The sequence below is a fragment of the Talpa occidentalis genome, unplaced genomic scaffold (genome assembly GCF_014898055.3).
Source record: "Talpa occidentalis isolate TD23 unplaced genomic scaffold, MPIMG_talOcc4v2.1 talOcc4.4, whole genome shotgun sequence".
Classification (NCBI taxonomy): Eukaryota; Metazoa; Chordata; class Mammalia; order Eulipotyphla; family Talpidae; genus Talpa; species Talpa occidentalis.
The window spans coordinates 24531762-24554260 of record NW_023604295.1 but is presented as its reverse complement, the minus strand read 5'-3'; the positions used below and the strand labels follow the sequence as shown (position 1 = coordinate 24554260).

Genomic DNA, 22499 nt, shown 5'->3' with positions numbered 1-22499 from the left:
TCCTATACCAGAACATGTCATTACCCTAGAAGGAATTCTTGTATCTATTAGCAATCATTCTCAATTGTCAAGCCCTAAAAATCATTAATCTAGTTTCTGTCTCTGTATCTTTGCCTATTCTGAATATTTCATTTGAATGAGATCATACAATAGATGGCATTTAGAGTCTGGCTCCTATGATTTTAACATAATGTTGTCAAAATTCATTCATACTGTAGTATATATCAGTACTTCATTTTTAGGGCTGGATACTATTCCAATATATAGATATACGACATTTTGCTTACCCATTAACTGATCACCATTTTTTGTTTCTACATTTTTATATATGAATAATATTGCTATCAACATTCATGTACAAGTTCTTGTGTGGACATAGGTTTTCAATCCTTTTGGCTTAATATATAAAACTGGAGCTTTGGTCAGATGATAACTATGTTTACCAATTTGAGGAACTGCCAGAATATATTCTAAGGTGACTATAACATTGTATAGTTCTACCAGCAATGTATGAGGGTTCCTACTTCTCTTCATTCTTCACCAACTTTTAAAGGTTTTATTTAGCTTGCTCTTAGCCTCAACTGTTATCCATACCTCCACAGTTGTGATGTTTAACAATGCCACTGATTGTTTTTGACAAACATGCACAGGAAAAAGGCTGCTTTCATTGGCTTCGTTCTAAGTCATGTCACACAAAGTTGCTCTTTGTGAATAGGGCCTCCCAGGGAAGTGTCACACAGGTCAAATAATTGCAATTGTCTGAGATGAGGCTCTGAAAGAACTTCCACCCCATCTTGACCCCTCCCATGGCTGCTAAGCTGTGGATTTACACTGTAAATGTGGCCTGTTGATTTTTGAAGCTACCACAGAACTAGGGAGAGGGAGATGGGAATTGGGTCAGTTAAAATGTCTCCAAGTTAAAATGTTAAAAGGTAAAATGTCAAAAACTCACTGTTCTTACCAAGATTCAGCAGTTTTTCTTGAATAAAAGTTCCCTGGATCGTTGCAAGGCTTTTGTTAATTTCCAGAGTTCTGGAGTTGACTTTGATATACTTTTTTTAAAATTTATTTATTTATTTATACAAGCACTGGGTACAGTCAGAAGCGCAGGAGGGTGAGAGAATTCACCAGAGCCAGAGCGGGGAGCAGAGCAGGCAGAAGGACCTAAGTACACTGCTGAGGGGAGCAGTGGGCAGCAGGAGCGGTCTGCATGCCATGTGGGACCCTCACTGGCAGCTGGGGATTGAACTGGCGCTGCAGAGGCTGTGGGCAGCTTTGCAGCCCAGTGCTCAACTGCTGTGCCGCCAGGGGACGCCCTGACTTTGATATTTTTAGTTAGTGTTTTAGTTACTTTTTATTTTTATATTTTAAAAATTTATTTATTTATGCATACAAAAGCTGGGCTACAGGCCAGAGATGCAGGGGGTGAGAGGATTCACCAGAGACAGAGTGGGGAGCAGAACAGGCAGTTTGACTGAAATACACTGCTGAGGGGAGCAGTGGGCTAGTCAGGAGAGGTCTGCTGCACCATGTGGGTAGCTCCCTCGCTGGCCGGGGATCAAACTTGTGCTGCAGAGGCTGCGGATAGCTTCATAGTGCTGTGCTCAACCCCTTGTGCCACCAAGGAGGCCCTTGGTTACTTTTTTAAAGCAGGAGGAATTTTGGAGTTTGTTGGTCTACTATGCTCACTGTTATCACCTTCTAACATGTTTTCTAATTAGCAATGTGTTAAGTTCTGCGGGACAAGAAAATAGAAAAAATAAAGATAGAAGGGAACTAAAGAAGAACAGGGAGAGAGTTTATTTGGGAAATTTGAAAGAAGTGTTACTGTGTACATGTTTTGTTTACAAAGACTTTGTGTACACTCTCTATGGATCTATGCTTGAGGAATGCTAAAAGATACAAATGGCATATTTTATAAATCTTTAGCAGATTCTTACTTACAGGGAAAATCTTAAAACAGCATGTGGGAGGCATGTGAAAAGTAAATTCAGTCAATCTTTTTCCTTTTCCCTTTGTTTCCTTTTTCTCTTTGTTTTCAGTTTTGTTTTTAGGGAAGAATAATACAAATAAAAATTTAGCTCAGTTTAAACTATGCTTTTTACATTATAATTTGAGTAAATAAAACAAATTGAATTCCAAGCTGTGGTATAAGGACAATTATTTTAGGAGAAGGACAATGCTTTTAAAGGCTGGAATTTACGTAAGTTCAAAATTTCTTCTTTCTTTCTATATTTGGTTTAAAGAGGTCTTGGTCTTCCATGGTGAAAAGTTGGAAATTAAATTTTATCTTATAGCTCAGCTTACTAAAATCTTGGAAAGTGATCTAATAAACTAATTCCAACTGGGTTTTTAATTACCAATAATTTTCTGATGCCAAGCCATTAAAAGCATAACTCTTATGTCAGTGTACCCTTCTGTGAATCAATCAGAAATTAATTTCAAAGAATATTTCCCTTTATGACATGCACACCATCTCCCCCACTTGTCCTCCTGGGAGTATCTGATATATGGGACAAGCCTTTTGATACTTGTCAGCATTTTTACCACAAAGTAATCAGGAAAATAATTAACAAGGCAGAACAGCAAGAGTAGCAGAGATAATAGAGAGAGAAAGATTTGCATTTCCATAATTCAAATCTAACACTCATCAATCCTGTGACTTTTAGGAAGTTTCTTAACTTCTCTGAATCTATTTACCTGACTTTGAAACTGGGGATAACAATACCTAATTTGTGTGATCCAGGGAGAAGGGTAAATGGCATATCTGTACCAAGTGCTAGAATAACAGCAACTAAAGGAAGAGGAGTGGTTATTGAGGCAGTGGTATGAGTGTGATTATAGCCATGGTCATTACCACCACAGCCCTTGAAATTCCACACAGGCCTAATGGCATTGGAATGTCCTTCACCTTACTTGAGGTTAAGGAGGAGAGCTCCTTCAAGATAACTCTGTCGTAGAGTGCACACTGTGCGTGTTTGTGCTCCCTGTGTCCAGCAATCATCAGACATGTAAGTGAGCAGAGCTTCTGCTCTTTCAGGAGACTCCAGTTAATCCAACAACTCTGGGACATCTTTACCTGGGTTCTTAGAACCTGGAATCACATCAAAATCCACTATTATTCCTCACCAAAGTCTCAGTGAATGTGCAGATAGAAAGGCCATTGTTGTTCGGTGTGTATGTGTGTATGTGTATATTCTTATGCATATATATGTGCATTTCTAAAATAAATAGTATATTTAATAAATATAAGTATACATGGGTATGTATGCTTATGAATATGTGTGTGCACATAGAGATGTTTCTTTTCTCTCTCTCTGAAAACCACTATTTAGATCTATCAGGGGAAGGGAAGAAGCTGGCATGAAAGAGTGAGTCAAATTTTGTTCAGTGTGTCTCCTCCCCCAGGCCATTTCCTTGTTATTAATGCGATCACATCACGTCCTGATAGTGACAAGTTGAAGCCATTCTGCCAGTGCTTTAATTTCAGCATGATGTAGTTAGAGTTCTATAGTAGAAGATACTTACATTGGCAAATACATTCTACTGCTATAAAGGCTTACGTTAAAGGCTTTCCTCTTCATTGAGGACGTTTCACATTCATAATTATCATCAGGGGGATTTTCCCCATATTTCTCTGTCATACATGGAATATTTAGCTGCTTCTTTGACAGGGGAAGGGATACGCGCTAATACTTTCCTCAGGATTTGGAGTTTAGATAAAAGATTTGGGGGTGGAGATATAAGGGAGGCAAGCATGGAAGAGCTAACTGTTAGTAGAGATAAGAAATAGGAACCTGGGGGGGGGTGGCGTTTAAGATAAGGTAGATTTTAAGTGAGATCTCAAGTGTTTGGCTTGGGATACTAAGCGGATTTTGCTATAGCTCTCTATGCAAGATAGATGTGTAGAGACAGGAATGCATATGAGTTTGGGACATGCCATGAAATATCAGGTAGAACATTTCATTAGGTAGTTGGAAATAGAGCTCATGTACTAAAATATAAATTTGGGGCATCAGTGCTATTTGAAGCTAAGGGAACAGGTGAGATCCTCAGGAGACTCTTCATGAGAAGTGGAGTGCAGACAGAACCTGGAGGAACATTAACAATGAAAGAGATACCAGAATAAGAGGACAAGTATGAAAAATTCAAAAGTGCAGATACCAATGTAGCAGGAGAATCAAGAAGGAGTCAGGCTGCAAAGCCAGGAAGGAGGAAGATTTTAGAAAAAGAACTTTGTAATGATTGCGACAAAATCTAGCTGCCTCTGGTCTCTCCCCCATGTTCTCGCTCCTCATTCTGCTCTCTGAATGATCTCTTCTCTACATAAATTTATTTACATGCTCAGACTTGCAGTTATTAGATGTCTATAGCTTTCAAACTTTCATATATGAAAGAGTCTCCTAAAACCAATTCATCACCTAAACCTAACTGGCTTGTTAGAAGGCCACTTATGGGCATCACAGCCAGAGATGTCAATTTAGGGTGTCTGGACCCGAACTACACTACTTTAAAAAGACCTTCAGGTGGTTTAGATAGAGATGGGCAATTGCCACTTTATGAAACAGTGGCCTAGGGATGAATTCGAGACCATGGCTTTTTGCCTTCTTACACCAATCTCCTTTTCCTTCCTCACCATTCCCTTCCACACTCCAGCACGCAACAACCATCATGTGATATATATATATATTCTCGTTTTTCCATAATCACAAAACAGGGTTGGAAGAGGAAGAAAGGGACAGGCTTAGACAAAGCGACCAAGGTGTGGCAACATAAATCTGAGGAAGTAGGGAATAATCCAGTTTGAATGAATATTGTATGCATACAGGAACAGGTTTGAAAGATGAGATGGGGTCAGACTGTGGCAAACCATGACTTGGTCAGATTAGGAAGTTTTAAACTGCTCTACAGTAAACTGGATTGCCTGGATCTGTCCTGTTTTGCTTGTTTTGTTTGTTCATCTTTTTCTTTTTCTATCACAGATTGTCTTAGCCATTTTATTATTATTGAAACTGGATCCTTGCTATTGATTTTTCTACCCTCAGTCTGGACTTTATGAGAAGGAATCCAAAAATGAAGATGTGAATTTTAAAGGAGAACATTTTACATTTCTGAAATAGTTAGAAGATACTGAATTATCTAGACCTAAATTTAATCATTGTCACAAGGCAATAAATCAACTTTTAATTTTTCCTAAGCCTGGGTAAGAGGCAGGTAAACCGCTGTGACTGTATTCTTAACCTTTGAGAAAGCAAAAGCAAGACATAGCTCAAGTAGTTGGAGTTCTGACTCATCACCATAAAACTGAACACCATGTATTTTTCTCCAAGGGAAGATTTCAGCCCAACTAGGTCCAAGAGAACATACGAGCACCTTATGCTGAACACACACTTAGAGAACCGGATGGGTTTTGCCATCTGCTAAGCCTTGCATCGCCTCCAGTTTGAAGTTGAAGTGATGTCAGAAGCTGATTTAAGCAGCTTACTTATGTTGCACTGCAGGAAAAACATTGGGCGTTAGGGACTCTGAAAAACAATGCTAGGCATTTGAGGTCCATAAATGCTTTGTTTGTGACAAACATGCCCAGTAGCCATAGGGAAAAGCTTCCCTGCCCCCCTTAGATTTAAGTGTAGGCTTTTCTCTTTTGCTTGGTAAAGGAATTTTCACATTATGTTGTGTATTTTCTGGAACCATACACTCATCATTCATTGCAGCAGGAAAGGTTATTTTAGTTAATCACAACCTTCTTTTGTTGCTTAAAATTTGGCAGAAAATGCCACCATTAAGGCGTACTTTGGAAAATTATTGTATGGATTTACCATTATAATGTTTTTAGAAAATCTAGGTGCATAATAAATGAATAAATTTATAGCAGCTGACCTTTAAAAATCTTCAAGGGTTCCACATGTACACTGAGCATTGTGCAAGTCACTGAACTTGGTCTCTAAGGTCTTCTCTGATGTGATTGTCCCAATTTCTGGGCATTTTCTCAATCCATTCTATTTTGGGGGAGGTGACCCTGGCAAATTCTGTTACTTCATCCATGAAACTCAGTTTTTTCATCTATAAGATGGGGATAATACTGCCTGTTTACATTAATGCAAGGAAAGCATTCAGTATGTGCCATGCAGCTACTAAGCACTCAACAAACGTAAGTTATTATTTATTCATTCTATGTCTTCAAACAAGGTTGCACTACTTAACACAGAAAATAAAATGGTAGCTATTAGATACTCACCTATGTTCTTGACTCCTGAAACATGAGCTACTTGGCATCAACAGAGTTGTCCTTAATCTCCCCAGGTGTTCCTTTCCAGACAACTGTGAGATGGCTCTTATCTGCAAAACTGAAGAATAAAAAACAATCTGGTCATTTGTGGGGACAAACCAGTGGAGTTTTTCAAATTTGATGGGCTTAGAAGTGTTCCTGTCAATTAAAAGATTTTGTTAGGCTGGTGTCCCGGTTGTAGTTCCAACTCATGATGCAGTCTAGTCCTGCTCCTGGCTCTGCTGCAGGAGGTCTGCTTTCTGTTGAGTGCCATGTTGGGCCTTCCGATCATGTTGCAGTGGTCAACTGAGTGAAGCTCCCACACTGGTTAAAATGGGTTCAAGTCTATTTCCTGACTTTAGAAGCTTCTTTTTTCCTGACTCATCAAGGATCTCTTCTTGCAAGGCTGTCTCTACACCTGGCCTATGTGAACCTCCTCCATGTTGTTGTCCTTCTTTTTCAACACCTCTAAGTCTTTGTCAGGATCCTCCTGACAAAGTTTCTTGGGCTTCTCCCAAGTTTCTTCTGCTTGTGTGTTCTTTCCTCTTCCTTTTTTGGAGTGGGCTTCTCAATGCCTGGCAAGTCTGCCTTTTTCTTGAACTTCATTTTCTTAGCAGGGGCCCTGGGACCATCTCCTATTGGCCTCAACTTGGACTGGCCTCAACTTGGACTGACTTTTTTTTCCCTAATTTTTTTGGTGACATTGGTTTATAACATTGTATATAGGGCCTCCCTGGTGACATAGGGGTTAAGTTTCAGTGCTACTACCACAAAGGACCACTCTGATGGCCTGAGTACAATCCCAGGCCAGGGAGCTAACCGACATGGTGCCGCAGACCTCTCCTGTCTTTCTTGCAGTGTATTTCAGTCTGCCTGCTCTGTTCCCCGCTCTGTCTCTGGTGAATCCTCTCACCCCCCACACCTCTGGCATGTACCCCAGTGCTAAGCAAAAATAAATAAATAAATAAATCTAAAAAAACCCCTATAAAATTGGAGGAATATGTACTATCATCTCAGATGTGTAACTGTTGGCCGCTGTAAGTGTTGGCTGAAGGCTAGGACTCTGATAATTGGTGGTGCCTCCTGGAGGAGGTTGCTGGTGAGGATGGATAACTGCAGGAAAAATGTGAACAAAGTATCAGCGAGGGTGGAGACATTGATAAAAAATATAAGGGACTGCAGATGTAGCCCCCAGAATTCAGGTTCGAGATGCAGGGTTTGGGATTTCAGTATTTTCAGATCTTTAGGGATTCTGGGGTCAGCAATTTCTTCCCCCACCATGCAGATCTTCTAGAAGGCTGTTGTGGGCCTCTGAAGAAGGTGGAGAGAGGTTTCCAGCAGCCAACTTCAGAGAGGAAAAGTCTGGAGGCTTTGAAAGTATCCAAGTGACTGAAACTGTTCCCAGTTTTGCTGCTGTTACAACCTGGCAGGAAGGCCAAGACACAGAGCTGAGTGCCTTGCTGAGCTGTGTGAGCAGGCCATTTGTCAATCACTTGGCCACTGCCGTTGTTGTTTTGAGTGTCATTTCTCTGGTGCTGTGCTGGGGCACCTCAGCAGCTCTGTGAGTATCTCCTGTTGTGTCTTCTTCCATCTTCATGAGTTGATACCCAGCCTATAATCTGGCTGTCATGCGCTCTATGTCTTCAGCAGTGTGAAGGCACCATCTTGGGAGCATTTGTGCTTTGGACTTCAAAATACTGGACACTGCTTTGGGTGAGATAAATGGCCATTTTAGGCCTCAGTAACTCTTTGTTATTCCCTAGTTTGTTAAAAAAAAAAATCCCATTGTTGGGCCTCCCTGGTGGCGCAGCGGTTGAGCGCTGGGTTGTGAAGCTGCCCGCAGCCTCTGCAGCGCAGGTTCAATCCCCGGCTGCTCCCCGGCCACTGGAGGAGGGTCCCACATGGCGCGCAGACCTCTCCTGCCGCCCGCTGCTCCCCTCAGCAGTGTACTTGGGTCCTTCTGCCTGCTCTGCTCCTCACTCTGGCTCTGGTGAATTCTCTCACCCTCCCGCGCTTCTGACTATACCCAATGTGTGTATGAATAAATAAATAAATAAATCTTTAAAAAAAAATCCCATTGTTGGTCTATGTACTTGAATAGTCTTGAAATTGTGCATGTGGGTGAAGAACTCAGATGGTGACTAGTAAACTAGTGTCCTTGGCTAGTTTCATCACCACACCGCACCCTGTATCATTACCACACCACACCCACCATCAGAGCACCCTTTATCCTAGACCACTGAGCAGAGGCTGTGGACAGCTTCACAGCGCAGCGCTCAACCACTGTGCCACCAGGGGAGGCCCCACACTGGATTTTTAAATGCACTCCAAAAATACAATTTGATTTTCCTTTCCTTTCATAACTTTTTTTAATTTCTCTTGTAGCACTTAGCATAGCCTGTTAGTTACAACATGAATATTTTCAAGATCTTTTATCAGGTAATCCTTTTCTTTGTCAGAAAAATAAAATCTATGTTTCAGCATGTACATTTCAAACCTTGTCATATGTATTGGGTGAAATTCTGAGAATTCCCAAGGCATGAAAATTTCCAAACGAATTGCCATAAGGAAAATTGTTAATTTTCCCATTATTTTTGCAGGTTTTAAGAAATGAGCGAGTTCTCATTTAAACTCAAATTTTGGAATTCCCCTAGAAAAGGTGTAAATTGGCCACTTTTGTACATAGGAAAGCAAGTAGCTAATAAGGATTACTGGCCAAACATTTAGAGAAACATGAACTTCCCAAGTTCTAGTCACTATTTAGAGTTTGTTTCTGGCACAGTTTTGCTAGGCATAGAGCGGTGACTCCCAAGCTTACATTTTGCCATGTCCGTTCTTGCTCTTACACAAAATTCACTCCAAGTTTCTCTTCCGGCAACCTTTTGCCATTCCACAATCATGACTCCATGCTCCTTTAGGTATTTACCCAGCCCTCTCTCAGCCTTTGCATGGCATGGATTCTTCCAGTAATTCCGTGAGTGCAGCTAACATTAGGCTGTAATGTTTTTCTGAAGCACATATTCAGAAACTTCAAAGTTAGATAGTATGATGGCATAACTTCTGGAGTCCATTTGCTATGCTGCATTACCAGCCTTTTACGTAGGCCTGCCAACATGTTATCCCTCTTTACTAGAGAAGTTTCTTTCCCCATTTTCTCCCTTTATTCAACCCTAAACAGACGTAGCAAAAGCAGTTGACAAAATAACGTTTAGAATTGCACACTTTTTCCAATGAAGTTAGCTTTTACATTAAAAAATGGAATGGCAACATTTCTACCTCAGTTGAGGGCTTGCTTGAGAACAATGCAAACAAACAATGTATATATATATATATATATATATATACACACACACACACACAAATATACATATATATGTACATATATATTTTACTAATGACTAGACCTATTCATCAGAGTGGTAAACAAAGAACTAAGACAGTATTCCTCAAGGCAAAATTTATCTTCTTCCTTTGAAATGTAACAGTTTATTGAAACACAAAGCATAAAGATAGGTTCACCTAAGAAATGTTGGTGAATATTTTATCATTGACAGTGTTTAGAATTTCCAGTGCATGATGATAATAAAAAGAAGGCTTTCCTACTTCAAAACTGATTTTGTTACTGTTTTTAAATATTTTTTACAGACAATATAACCTCTTACTTCCTGCACAGGTTGAAGAGAGGGGATAGTGATGGGGGCTGCTTCCCTTACTTCCTCCTCCCATAAGACTGCTTGGAATCTCCCCAAATGACAACTCTCCTTGATTTAATAACTTTAACTTTTCTATCTGAAGAAACAGTGGAGAAAGTGCTCTTGCACCTTTTTCCAATGTAAGAGAATGAATAAACATTTGTTTACATACTTACCTGACTTAGATGTATTTATTTTGTACCTTCCAGACAGAATTTCTGTTTCAACTGGATTTCTTTTCAGTGTTGCACCTAGACAGCATCTGGCCAAATGTTAGTTCACTAAGTGTTTGTTTGTGTTCCTGAGTTAAGTCAAACATGTATCCGCTTTGTTTAAAGTTGTTGCCAAATTGAGGAATTTAAAAAAACAAATTTCTTGAACACTCATAGCTACATATATGGTGTGACAGTTTCTGCTAAGAAAATGTGAAGTAGGGCAAGGAGAAGGGGTAAGTTATAGCATTGTGGCTCAGACTACTTTTCCTGCCCAGAATCAGGAGGGCAAAGGCCTTACATCAAATATAACAATGGAAAGAAAACTTTGGAAATATGCCACTGAATTTACCCCATCTCTCTCTCTCTACCAGGTATGAAATTGACTAAGCTATTTAGTTCTCTATGTCCTAAAATTTTCATTTTCAAGTTGAAAGAAGAATACTTCACTTTCTATTTGAGTTGTTGTACAGATTAATAAGTCAAGTAAGTCACTCAGCAAGATATGAGGAATATGAATACTTATACACACTGTTTGTGGGTATGGAGACTCAATCAAATTAGCCTAGAAAGTAAGCTGGCAGTACTTCATCAGATTAAGCATTAATTAATTAATATACCCAAAAAGTTAGGAATCATACTTCTAAGAATATATTCCAGAGGAATTTTCACACAGCACCAAACGAAGAAAAGACTAGTTTCCCTAATTGTTTTCACTTTCTTTTTTAAATTATATATAATTTTTTTGAGGTAACCTTGATTTATGACTCTGTATGACTCAGAGGTATTGGTTCACACCTCTTTAGATGTATGTTACCACACCACACCTAACACAACCACAAAGGCACCTATATTTTTTAAAGACTTATTTATTTATGTATGCACAAAAACTGGGGTACAGGCCAGAGGTTCCAGGGGTGAGAGGATTCACCAGAGACAGAGTGGAGAACAGAACAGGCAGACTGACTGAAATACACTGCTGAGGGGAGCAGTGGACAAGTCAGGACAGGTCTGCTGCGCCATGTGGGTATCTCCCTGGCTGGGGATTGAACTCATGCTGCAGTGGCTGCGGATGGCTTCATAGGGTGTGTCTTAACCCCTTGCACCACCAGGGAGGCCCGGCACCTATAATTCTTAACCCATTAGTCCTCCTTCCCATGTTACTTCCCATCCCCACACTTCCCCTCTGACAGTAGCAATTTACAATCAGATATCTAGGATTTGTTTTGGTTTAGTTTTAACTGTTCCTTTGTCTTTTTTCACTACACGCCTCACTCACACTTCTGACTTATTTGCTGAGTATGACCCCTACAGTTTCACCCATTATTGCAAATGGCAAGGTTTCATCTTTTTTTTTAATAGCTAAATAGTATTTTATTGTCTTTATATACCACCTTGTCTTTACTTACTCCTCTGTCATTAGGAAATTAGGTTTCCATGGCTATTGTAAATAGTGCTGCAATGAATATAGGTGTGTGTAGGGTAAGTAAAGATTGGTTGGGATTTTACTCTGTTGGTTTTTGTGACTATCACCTGCAGCCTTGACTGCAGAAGGCACTTGAAAGTGTGGGCTCAGGGCATGTTTGCCTGATGGTGGACACCTGGAGTAGGGTTCGGGCGTGCGTGTCAGTGGGCACACCTGAGCCTGGAGGCGGACGATATAATGACGGCATCACTCAGAGACAGGAGGAGGCTAAGATGGCGGAATGGCTACGCGAGGACGAGCAACGGCTGCGAGAGGTAGAGACCAGGAGAAGACGCCAGAGAAAGCCCAGAGGTAAGAGCATATAGAGATTTGCAGGGGAGCCCAAGTTGCTGTCTCCCTGCTGCCTGTTTTCCTTGCGTACTGTTTAAACAACCTGCGGGGATGATGCCCAGGGCTCCAATCTTTTAAGCTGCCTGAAGCGAGGGTGAGCCTACCCTGCCTGGGATGGCTGCAAAACAGTGCGCACATAGCCCTTCAAATTAGTGTTTTTGCTTTCTTTGGGTAAATACCTAGGAGTGGAATTTCTGAATCATATGGTAGCTCTGTTTTTAGTTTTTGAGAGTTTTTAGTTTTTGAGTTTGTTTTGAGAAAAATTCATGTTGCTTTCCTAGGCTCTGTGTAGCGGCCGGGTGGCGATGGCGTAGAGCAGGATCTCTATGATCCAATGCAGATGGGTAAAGGAGCGTCCTGGAGCCCTCGGTGGCCTTTTTAGGCTTTTATTGGGATTTTACCAAGTGCATGGCAGGCAGGGGTGCTAGGGGTGCAGGGAGGCTGGCAGGCCTCCCAGCCCCTGGCAAATCTCTCTTTCTGGGCTCTCTCTGGCGTTCTCTCGTGGTCTCGTTCGTTGTCTTATGCTGGCTGTTCCCGTCTGCTCTGGTATCTTGCTTGTTCCCTTTCAGTGGTTCTGTTCTGTGACGCCGCCCTCATAAGCCCCATCTCAGCCCAGGTGAACCCACCTAGTATGCCCACACCCTACTCCAGGTGCTCACCATCAGGCATGCATTCAAGGCCACAGGGATCCATCATTAATCCTAATGGCAGGAGGGCAGAAAAGCCTAACAATCATTTACCCTACAGGTTGGATCAATCTTCACTCTCACCGAGTGTACCAGGATTCCTTTCTCCCAAATTTTGGCCAACATTGTTGTTACTGGACTTTTTGATATGGGCCATTGGCACAGTGTGAGGTGGTATCTTATTTTGGTTTTGATTTTTTGACTTGCTTTGATGATAAGTAATGCACCTTTTTTTTTTATATGGCTGTTGGCCATCTGTATGTCTTCTTTAGGAAAGTGTCTATTTAGCTCTTTAGTCAATTTTTTTATTTGACTATTTGATTTTTGTTGAGTTTTATTTTATTTAAGATTTATTTATTTATACAAGAACCGGGGTACAGACCAGATGTGCGGGAGGATGAGGGGAGTCACCAGACACAGAGCGGGGACCAGTAACAGGAAGACTGACAAAATACACTGCTGAGGCGGGCAGCGGGCGAGACAGGAGAACTCTGCCGCGCCATGTGCGACCCTCGCCAACTGGCCGGGATCGAACCCGCACTGCAGAGGCTGGGAAGAGCTTCACAGCACAGTGCTCAACCGCCTGCACCACCAGGGGAGGCCCCTGTTGAGTTTTATTAGATTTTGAGTATGTGGCACTTGTTAGAGATATGATATGCAACTATTTCCTCCCATTCAATAGGGCGTCTTTTTTTTTTTTAAAAAAGATTATGCATACAAGAACTGGGGTACAGGGCAGAGGCACAGGGGGGTTAGAGGATTTACCAGAGACAGAGTGGGTAAGACAGGAGAGGTCTGCTGCATCATATGGGTCACCTCCCTGCCTGGGGATCGAACTTGTGCTGCAGTGGCTGTGGATAGCTTCACAGTGCTGAGACTTAACCCCTTGCGCTACCAAAGAAGACCCAACGCACCTTTTTGTTTTAATGCTAGTTTCTTTCACTGCACATAAGTTTGGTGACCTTTGCCAGCTTTCACAGGAACTGGAACCTATTTTTTACAGTTGCTGAGTTATGCGTTGAGAGAAAAACCTGAAGGTCCATTTGCTGGTGAAAATGTGTTGGTGGGGGTGGGGCCCTGGCTGCTCTGTGAACTATGAGTGACTTTATGAGGTCACTACTAGTCCTGAAGTGTGGGATTTAGGGGAGTGTAATTCAGTGCACTGCCTTTGTATTTTTTTAACTGGGAAGTGGCCTGGCTGGTGGGGGGAACCCCAGCTCTTCCAAAGGTATTTCTCCTTGATCAAGGGGTGTGCCTGAATGCTGTTTAGTTCTCCTGTGCCCAGGGCCCATGACTGAGCTGCATCTCTACAGTCTCTGATATTCTCCTTCCTTCCAAGTCCTGGACTACAGCCTCCAGACATATCTCTCTGTGCACTTCTTGTTCAGTGAACCATGAATCTCATCCATGTCCTTTTTAGTGCAGTCTGTGCCAGTTTCTGATATCAAATGGGTGCTCTAGTTTAGTGTAAGCCACGGACTTTCTCAGTTATGTGTCTCTTGGGGAACTTGAGATGATCCTCTTGGAAGTGAAGCAAGGAACCTCTTTTCATGCCATCTTGTTCCTTTTTTCCTCTCTCATTAATGAAGGAGGAAATTAGGAAATGATATAGACAGTCTCTAGGAACAGGATGCCCCAAGAACCCAAGTCCATTTATCAGTCTGATTGGAGAACAACAAACTGACTCAATCATGGGTCATTTGAGGGGGTCCCCCAACTCAGTAAAGAGTGAAATGTCCAGAACACCAAGAAATAACACAATGCTAAAGCAACGGGCCAAAGCTAGTTTTAGGAAGGTAGGCCAGGTAATGTGGGCAAAAACAGTGGGCCTCTGTAGCCTAGGAAAACCCTGCAAACTCTGTGAACCTAGGTGGCCTAGGAGACTCCCCACAGGCCAGCCAATCAGCAAGAGACAACACAGACACCCAACAGCCAAGCTCCCACTCCTTATAAACACCTGCTTCTTGCCACCTCAACCAGCAACCCATTCAGGAGTCCTTTCTATGCAGCAAGCTGAGCTTTCCTGTTCTTCTTATCTATCAATAAATCTCTTACTTTTCTGTATCTTTGGTGTCAACATTGAATTATTTCCTTGCTGAAGATAAGAATGGAGAAAGAGCTTGCCTGTAGTCCTAGGACTCTGGGCCTGTTCCCAAAATCCTGATTCATTAAGAGGGGATGGAAACTAACTTTGATGGGTTTCCTATCATGTGCCACAGACTGGACACTTAATTTACAAGCTACCTTTACAAGATTTTTATTTTAATGTTTAACACTTGAGAGAATTTTTTCTTCATGAGTTTCCATAACCTAACAAGGACACTAAACTAATAAGAGACAAAGATATGACTCAAACTCTGGTGTGTTTTTTACTCTATTCTAATATCTCAGCAGTGTCTAAAAAGGTAACTACCTCTCCTGTTCCCTTAATAGATTATTGTGTAGATAAGTTCATGTATTACATGACATGATTTTCCAACTTTTCTCCCTGTAATCTTTTATTATTTTTACATTATTATATCTCCCTCATTCCATCTCACCACCCTTGTAATTTCATTCTTTATAATCCTTTTTTCCATACTTCATTGAGATATTCAAATATATATACATACATATATACATACATATAAATGACACTGAAGGATATAAAAAATTCCCTTCTACTAATAGCTACAAATTAAAGAGATTGGAATGCTAACTATTATTTAAAATAGAACAAATCAACCACCCTTTCAGATGTCAAACAGGTCAAACTATTCATTTTCTACTTTTTTAAAGTTGACTCAGCCGAATAGAATATTCTGGTTTTTAATGAGAGGACTTTAGGACAAGGTCCAAGTTCATTGATTCTTCTTTAATCTATCCATTTTCTCACTTAATTTCTTAAAGAATAAACTGTGTCTTTTTCACGTTGAAAATGGAATTTAAATTTTCACTGATGTGAAAAATTTCTACCCTTAGGTAAAGACATTTGTCATATAACTACATGTTTCACTAATGGATTGGTCAATCTGTATTAAGAGTTCCCAGGAGACATTAACATTCCAAATATTTGTCATATGTGATCTGATGATGACTTAATATTCTAAGCATCTTGTGGACTGTTTACAAAAAGACAAACAAACCCCCCAGTCAGTGTGGTTAGTTGTATGATGATAAATTAGACATTTTGTAACTTGCAGGTAATGGCACAGGCCAGCAGAAAAAGTAGTTTACAATGAGTTTCATTATAAAAGAAAAATGCTCTGGCCAAAAAAAAAAAAAAAGGTATAGATTAATAACAAATGCTCTTCATTTGTATTTAGTTCTGGGCTTTATGAATTATTTATGTTTCTGGGCAAGGCCTGGAAAAGTATTTCAATGAAGCCTAATTTGTCAAGGTTACTTATACTTTACCATATTTTTCCTAACTATATCTTTCTGGATAGTACCACACATAAATATTTTCATTGTGTTGTGCATTTATTTGCAATATTGATGGCACTGTAAAATGTGGGGGTATTAGCACCTCTTTAACCAATGTCAGGCGAAGAATTAAGATTGGAAACACCAGTGTCTTCCTTTTAGAAATATGGAGGTTAACTTTGATTATTATTCAGCTTTTGTGGCTGATGAGCCAGCTATAAGTCATACTGTGGAAAATTTATTGTCTAGAAATCATGCTACTGAATATTTTATCTTACTGGAAATGTACTATAAAGGGGCTGCATCTTTAATCAAATACATGATGATGTTGCAATCTCTTGGTTGTACTGTCATATTAAAAAGTTGAGGTTAAGCAAAATTAAAGGTACAGCTTCTGAAGAGGGTAGTGTTTATGGATGTGGGTATAGATATTATTATTCTAAAAAGTTGTTGTATTTTGCCTTTTATTAGAGACCTCGTAACAGAATAGAAAGGAAAATTTGAGATCATTGTAATGTTCAGATTTCAGTTACACTTGGTAGAGAAGCATGAAGTGGCCATTGAAGGAAAGAAAGAGGAGAATGAGATATGGTTGTTCAATTCTCAATTTCTAACTAATTTATGCTCAAAATTTCATAGAAAATCCAAGGAAATTTCCTGCTCATAGGATAACACTTATTTTAATTATCATAACAATTATTTTAATGCCTGCTTTGTACAAAAGGTGCATTAAGTGTGCACTTATTCTAGATGACTGGTTGCAGGTAGTTCCTCATCCATTTGCCTCGATCACCCCACACGTGATGCTTGTGGACTTTTCTTGCTGTTATGTTGGATTTGGGTTTGTGTAGTCATGGACAAGAAGAATGATTGCTGATTTCGGATCTGATTGTCAGTTGAATATTCCTGTAACTTTCAGACACTCTATCCTAATGTTTATTCTTTTTCCATCACTAAAAAAATAAGAGATCCTGAAGGAGGTTTCAGAACAACAGTAAAGTCTAAAAAGACTCTAACCTAGAAGGACCCACTGGAAGGTTGAAAACACCACTGAATATTATCAAGGCAACACCTGTTTAGCTACTTTTCAGGTGATATTGTTGTTTTAGAAATGTTTGCCTATAATCTAATTCTCCTTTAAAAATCTCTCTCCCTGTATATGTTGTAATCTGGTAGAGACTAATTGCTTAATGCACAAGATTTAAAATCACTTTACTTAGTTATGGATTTTCTTGATCATTCCAAATAACTGATAGGTAAATCACTGTTATTTAATGAAACATTTTTTATGATGGAAACATTTTATCTGTATGCTGTCTGATAGAGTAGCCACTAGCCACTGTGTGACAGTTCTACATTTGAAATGTGATTAGTGTGCCTATGAAACTAAATTTTTATTTAATTTAAATAGCCACATGAGACTGTTGCCTAATGCATACAACTATTGAAACAGACAGTTAAGTGCTTACATATGTTCAGGATAGGGGTGACACTTGCTTTTTAAACAAGTTAATTATATTCATTTAAAAGTCCGTTTTCTGAATAAGACTCCATTTATTATTGCATTAAAAAACAATCTACATACAATCATTTTTGTGTGTTTGTTATTGTTGGGACAAGTGGGTTATAGAAAGGGAGGTAGAGAAACTACATTTCTCTATCTCCATGTATTATAATTCAGAAAAATATGGCAAACTCTTTTGTAGGAAATATATTTTACCTTTAAGGATGTGAGAATTTGTTGTAAAGGAAACCAGGTGGTGTGCAACCTCAGCTCTAAGAGAAATTATATCAGCACTCTATTTATCTAGCTGTCAGTGTTCCATTAACTGCTTATAAGGAGCAAAATTAAGAAGCCAGAAGGAATAATAGTCTCTGAGTGGCCTCAGAAAAGTACTGGATGGCCTTAGGTATTTTGACAACTTGAATTTACTCTGCTCCCCTATGCTTGTGCACCCTTTCAGTCACACTGGACTGTCACTCTTCCTCTTACAGAATGTGGTTATTCATTCTGCCCTTTGATGTGATTGTCCTTTTCTAGCTCCCCTTTCACTCTCTGCTAAAATCCCATTTACCTTTGAAAGTCAAGCTCGGGTCTTTGTAACACAGGCCCTTGAGCTTCTGTTTCTTATGTGCTGTGCCTGAGACTTCTTTTCCTGCAGCTAGCAACCTAATGAAACATGAACCCATATGGAAAGACCCATATGGAAAGAGGCTGGGCAGGCTTAACGTACCCTAGAAAGTTTACTGCTGTTCCCAAACTACCTTCTGATTAGAAGTGTTATTTTCTTTGACAGGAGTTGCAGAGTTATATAGGGTAATGGACTGGGAGACACAAGGATGGTTGGGTCTCCAAGAATCCTAGGCTCATTTTTATGCTCTCTACTCCTCTTTCTAGTAGTTATAATTTTCTTACCAACCTCTACCCTTAGGGTATTGTGTGTATTTTCTTCTCTTATTCGCAAAAAGTATCAATATATGACTATCTGATTTTCGTCGATCTCAAATATTTCTCTCAAACTTATATTCCTCCTGTTATTTTTACTCTTTTCAAGTAGACAAGCTTTCAGTAGTTATTTTTTCTTTCTTAATACCATAGTCAAGTTTATTAATGAATCAGCATTCTCCAGTTTCCTTAAATTTTGGTCTTTTGTTCTGAGTTGCTCTGGATTTTGTGAGCCCATACCCTGTGCTCAAAAGAAAACCAATGGTACTTTAATCAACTGCTTTCTGACTTAGAACAATGGCTACTACCTTTTCAACTCAGGATCTTGGAATTTTCACAGTTCTTCCCTTTCACCAGGCTCATCAGATCTGTCACTTGCAACATCTCACATCTGAAAGTGCAAGTGTGAGTTACAATTGCCTGGGTTCCATGGGCAACATTTCAATAGACTAGGTTTAAGCAAAAGATATTTATTCAAAATGTATTGGGCTAATTTATAAACCACAATGCTGTGGGCAGCATCACAACACGGGCCACAAGTTCTGGTGTTTACTATCTTTGAAACTCCCTCTGCCTCTCATCTCTGCTTTCCTGTTTGTTGGTATCGTCATTCATTACTTCTCTAGACCTATTTTCCAAGTACCCTACCTAGCTTTCTGGGTCACAAGTCTAAATGTCCTGAGAAAGGCTGCTTGGTCCAACTGGGGTAGCCTGTCCTATATTATTCAGTTGTAACCAGGATGGAAGGGTCATGGCTTATAATATGTCATCTTCAGCAATAGGACCTATTGGGGGGTGGGGTAGGGAAAAGACATGCATCCCATAATACCAGGTTGATAAGCAGTCAAAATGAATCTTTTTCAGCTCATTTTTTTCCCTCTTTTCAGCTCTAAATATTTACAAGTCTCACTCAAATATCACCATAACCACAGCATTGCCCCTTTAATAAATATTGCTAGGCATATGAGAGGGACAGATGACTTAAGTTAAAATCCTGGACAAAGTATTTATTACTTATTTCTTTGGCCTCATTTTTCTTATAGGTGAAAAAGGGATGAAAAGTGAAAAAGAAGGGATGAAAGGTAAATTGGGATTAGCTTTTAAAACTCAGCAAGTAAAGAAGGGTTAAGTGGCATTTTAGGAATTACAACCTGGAAGATGGTGTCAATCAGGAAACTTACAGCCAAATTCAGTAGTTATGGACATAAGAGCAATGTTTGGATTGAATCATATAAAAAAAATGAAGCTTCAAGAGAAAGAACAAAGGAAGTCATCCAATCTTGACAATGTTTGTGGTTAGAAGGTTGCCTTTTTGCCTCCTTTTTTAGTTCTTCTCGTTCTCCCTTCCTACTTTATACTTAATTTCTGTTTTTCATTTATTTACCAAACCAGTCATTTTTTTCAGTCTTCAGATTCATGTACATGCTTTTCTTTTAATTTAGTTGCAGCAGCTATTTTTGTTTTTTGAATCTTAGCTAACAATATTTTTAGAGGGAAGATGAAATGCATGAGACAAATTTGAGAAATTCTGAATAGGAAAAAGGGAAATATCTTAATACAGATTAACAGAAAACTCCTAACAGAAGAAATAAATTCAAGGTAATAAATATTTTTTTCTCTTCTATATATATTTACAAGATTGTTTTAATCCAAAAGATTATAAGATTTTTGGATTTGAAAACTGCAATCAGCGAGGACTGAGATTAAGGAATTTGGGTAGTGCCTCCCACTTTGTTTATGTGGTAATTCATCAAAAGTTCATGGTGTTCATTGGGCAATAAGCAAAATAATACTGTTTTCTAAACTTAGAGGAATATAATCTTTTTTGTTTAATCAGATATCATCTTGTGTTAGATTTTTTGGCATAGATAATTGCTGACATTTATCAAAGAAGTAAGATATTGGAAACAATTTTAAATTTGAGCATGTCATTCCATTAGGTTAATATTGTTCTTTGTATTCAGAGTATTTGATTTTAGTGATGGTGTGTTTTGATGGAACTCAGTAAGAACATGCTCTGAGAACCAGTGAATTAGGAATCAGACATTAAGTGTGCCTGTCAATAGACACTGGGGTAGATTTCATAACCACGTTATATTCTGGTCTCTTTCTCTACTGCTTTCTGTTCTTTGAAATTAAGAGTAAATAGTCAAGCACTACTTATTGAAAGAGATGATGGGGGCCTCCCCAGTGGCGCAGTGGTTGAGCGCTGGGATGCGAAGCTGCCCGCAGCCTCTGCAGCAACGGTTTGATCCCCGGCCACTGGAGAGGGCCCCACATGGCTCAACAGACCTCTCCTGCACCCGCTGCTCCCCTCAGCAGTGTACTTCATCAGTCTGCCTGTTCTGCTCTCCGCTCTGGCTCTGGTGAATTCTCTTACCCTCCCGTGCTTCTGACTGTACCCAGTGCTTGTATAAATAAATAAATAAATTTTTGAAACAATAAGAGATTATGGGTTCGCAACTATAGCTATATACTAGAATCACTTGGGGAGCTTCAAAACATATGTACATGACAGAGTCTATCCTAGACCAATTCAATTACAATCTCTAGGGTGACACACAGTAATGACTATTCTTAAAAGGCTCCCTACTTGACTTTAATGTGCAGTTGGTGTTGAGAATCACTGATAGAAGAGAGGGAAAAAAATCCTGCATGTTCTAGTGTAGCAGTCAAGGGTCATGAATTGTTATTTATAGTTAGAAGTTATTTGCAGTATATGATCCTATCACAATTTCCTTAATTATAAAATAACAAGTGAGACAAGAAGATTTTTATCTATTTTTCTAGTTCTATGACTCTTTAGATACACACTTGGAATCTTGTATATAAAGATTTTACATAAATACACCCAGCAAATTTAAACAAATTAAAAAAGGACTCCTTTAGTAATACAAATAATATCTGTATTTTATATAATGCATAATGTATTATAATGCTTTTAATAACAATTTGTATATAACTCAATAGAGATCAGAAATTAAGTCAATGTTTTCTTACTGGGGACACTTTAATAAATTGAGAAAATATATATACACGCAACTAACTTGAGTCTCTCTGATTGACATCATCATCATCATCTAGAGAAGATTTTGATTAGTTCTTATAGCTTTCTTTTGAAGTTTCTCAGTGACTTTACTAATTTCTCAATGACTTTCATAAGTGTTGAAAATGTCATACCAGCTTGCTAGGCCAAGGTGAACAATATCTCACCTGACAAAGGTCAGGAGACCCTTAAAATCATTTACCCATTCTTTATGTGGGTTTAACCAACAAGCATCAATGGGTTTATAAAAGATTTAGTTAAATGCTTGAATTTTAAATATCTTATATTGGTTCAAGTATTGGCCTTCTAAATCATTCTTATCTCTGCCTATCGACATGGGCATAAATACAAAAGAGACATGCTGGCTACCATTATTACATTACATGAACTATTTCTCTCTCAATGGTGATATCTGATTTAATGCAACTATATGGTTTCCATTTTCTGGAAATTGAGAATCTGAGAACTTTGTTATTTTCTTAGATTTCATAGCAAGTAAAACAGGGAATTAGTATTAGGACTCTTCTAAATTCAGAAGCTTTGTGTGAGACCCCAAGTATTAAATTAAGTGCTCATTTAGTTAACATTTAAAGAAAACCATTTGTGGGCATGAGTTGTGTATAATAGAAAAGTAATGAGATTGTTTCATCAGGATTTCTTTTCATTGGGATGAACTTTAGAATTTTTGACAATGTGATTCAATTTTCCTCAGGATAGGAACTGACACCAAAGAATAAGGGAACTAGGTTTGGGTGAACTACAATTTTGGGTAAGAGAAGTTTTATCTTTTTGCTCTGTGGAGGAGGAGATCAGAAATAATGGAAAAAAAGAGGCTAGAACCAAGAAATGGAAAATGACCAGGGCCTATCTCAATCCCAGTCAGGTCTAACAAGTCCTGAATATGTGAACAAATTTCAGTGGAAACTAG

The 22499-nt window shown here is 39.2% G+C and overlaps 1 long non-coding RNA gene across 3 annotated transcripts in view; it reads left to right on the top strand.

Moving 5' to 3' along the window:
- Nucleotides 1-11853: 11853 nt before the first annotated feature.
- The window catches only part of LOC129146722 (uncharacterized), a 257208-nt gene continuing 246562 nt past the window's right edge, over nt 11854-22499 (top strand). For all 3 annotated transcript variants that reach the window (XR_008553812.1, XR_008553814.1, XR_008553813.1), the window contains exon 1: nt 11854-11949. This is a non-coding gene — a long non-coding RNA (uncharacterized LOC129146722). The remainder of the gene's footprint in view (nt 11950-22499) is intronic.